Source organism: Pterocles gutturalis, unplaced genomic scaffold (assembly GCF_000699245.1).
Source record: "Pterocles gutturalis isolate BGI_N339 unplaced genomic scaffold, ASM69924v1 scaffold14556, whole genome shotgun sequence".
Classification (NCBI taxonomy): Eukaryota; Metazoa; Chordata; class Aves; order Pterocliformes; family Pteroclidae; genus Pterocles; species Pterocles gutturalis.
In genome coordinates, this window is record NW_010098074.1 from 46,558 (window position 1) to 49,265 (window position 2,708).

Consider the following 2,708-nt stretch of genomic DNA (forward strand, 5'->3'; position numbering starts at 1 on the left):
CCTGCCCCAAGCACCCCCCTCCACCCCAGCAGAGCATCGCAGCCCCAGCATCCCAGTGGGAGAAGGTCTCCAGCTCCATCCCAGCACTCAGCACGGAGCCGGGAATGCAGAAGGATGAGGCGGCTGTGTGTCCCCAGGGGCAGGAATCTGATATCCATAGACTTTCTCTCTTTTAAAGGGCAAAACACTTGGAATCAAAACAAACGAAGGAGAAGGCTTAAATGATAAATGAGTGCTTTCCTGTACTTCCACAGTGAAATTTAATTTTAATTGATATTAAACATGACAGAGCTTCTGCTCAAACTTGTTTGCCAGCCACCTATTCCAGCTGCCTCTGAAATGCTCATGCCGTTAAATCCCCACCCTTCAGATCGTCTGTACTCACCAGCACGGGAGGGCTGAAGGGCGAGCACCAGCCCACGCGCAGCGACCCCGTGCCACGCGCGGGGAGGCTGGGTGCTGGGCTACGGACCAGTCCTACGTTTTGCAGATTTGTTTGTACCCAAGAAAGAGAAACTCATCCCCAGTGGTCCCAAGCCTGCCCACACATTCTCATGCCACCGGAGGAGAGCCAGCCTCTGGCTGCCACCTGCAGCATCCCAGGGGGGATACCTACGAGAGACCACAGACAGCACACACCAGCACTGCCGCTCGCAGGTTCCCATCTTCGGGTGGAACACCAGGGAATGGATCGTCAAAACCGAGCTTTAACCTGCAACAGATTGTCAGAAGAGATAAAGGTGTTTGTGGGAAGGAGACACGAGAGGCAGCTTTGTTTTGCTTTGCTTTTTAGAAAAGATGAAAGTGAGCTCTGCTGCAAGTACTGAAGGCAGAGCTGGTCCCATACCCACACTCCCATCTGGCAGCACCTTCCCTTCACGTGGAATCTTCATTTCCTGCCCCTATTAAAGATGTTCAACTGAGCTGGAGGATTAACAGCCCTGAGCTCAGGACTCAGGCACCAAGCCATTCCTCCTGCTTTAACCCAAGACTTAATTTACCAGTGTCACTTTGTACTTGGCTTTCCTCTCTCCCACAGCACCCTGCCTGCTCTCAGAGGACTCAGTAGCAAAAGCTCCCAATTTCTTCTTTATTACTCACTGCAATTCCGGTCCATTTATTTTTCACAGGAGCTTTGGTTTCTGTGGGCTTTATTTCTGCTTTGTTCTTTTCTGCTCAATAAAAATATATTTTACGTGCCTAGACCAAGCAGAAGGTTATTTATCCGACCTCTAGAAGGATTTTAAGTTCATAGCACCCTTCCAGCCCAGGTTTTGATCATCTGTTTCCAAAAAGAAATATCCCCCTGAGACCCCGTGTGAGGCTGGTTGAGGGGAAACGGGAACTACTTGGTTCTGCAGAAATTTGTCCCAAGGTTTCAGAACAAACGTTCTCAAAATGAAAGCTGTGGATTCCAGCACAGCTGGTCTGTGGGTCCCGCAGGTGCCCAGTCTGTTGTGTGAGCCCCAGTCGCCTTCCTCCACGCTCGGAGCCGGACAGACAGACAGACAAGGGCTGGCTGAGGGCGGCTGGAGGACAAGACCAGGGGAGCTCAGGACCTGCCGGAGCCTGGGCAGGGTGGCACGAGGAAACCTCTGCAAGGAGACCCTGCATTTGGGAGGAGGGATGCACTTGCTGTACGAGCACTGGGCTTTCTACTGGAAGGCACACCAGCTCCACTGCCGTGCGAGCTGCTACCAGTGATGGGCACTGCCACGGAGTTAAACGTTGTCCGAGTCCCTGGCATGGCCAGATGGGAGAGGGTCACAGAATCATAGAACGGCCTGGGTTGAAAAGGACCTTAAAGATCATCCAGTTTCAACGCCCCTGCTGTGGGCAGGGCTGCCAACCCCTCGAGCAGGCTGCCCAGGGCCCCATCCAGCCTGGCCTTGAGCAACTTTAAACCTCCCAGCCGGGCCTTGAACCCCTCCAGGGATGGGGCATCCACAGCTTCTCTGGGCACCCTGGGCCACTGCCTCACCACCCTCTGAGTGAAAAATTTCCGCCTAATATCCAACCTAAATCTCCTCTCTCTTAGTTTAAAACCATGGCCAAACTCTTTCAATGCATATCGTCTGTATCCTTCCCCAAGGGAGCACTGACACTTGCTAGAACTAACACTGCTCGTGTTTTATTACCTGCACCTAGCAATTAAACTTCTGGTTGTCATTAGTTACAAATATTACTGTCAGTCCGCTGTAGACATTGTGCACCAGCAGCTTTTACACGGTGTCCCATTCACAGTCTTAAAGTGCTGGGAAATAGATTTATTTATAGCGCCTACGGTGCAAGAGAATATTCCTCCCTCGTCCCACCGCTACTCAAGCCACTCACTAACCACACGTTGACTGCCCCCGGGCTCACATTTTCCTACTCCCACGCCCGGGACACCAAAGCCGTGCGCCCCGGAGCCAGCACGGACCAGCCCAGCCCCAGCCCAAAGACAGCGAGTGACTCAGACCGTCGGGAATCCCACCGGAGAGGTGGGGCGGGGGCCAGCGGAGCCGTGCTGCACCCCACAGCCATGCCACCGTCCCCCCACACCGCCCTGGGGCTGGGGGCAGCCAGCAGACCCCCCCAGGACCACACAGGGGGTGGGTCACCAAACCCCCCCGTGTCGGTGTGAAGCCCTCCATGCCGCACGGGTTGAGGAAAACGCAGCGGAGCAAATACCTTGTGTGGGGGCGGCGGGGCCAGAGCCGGTGCGC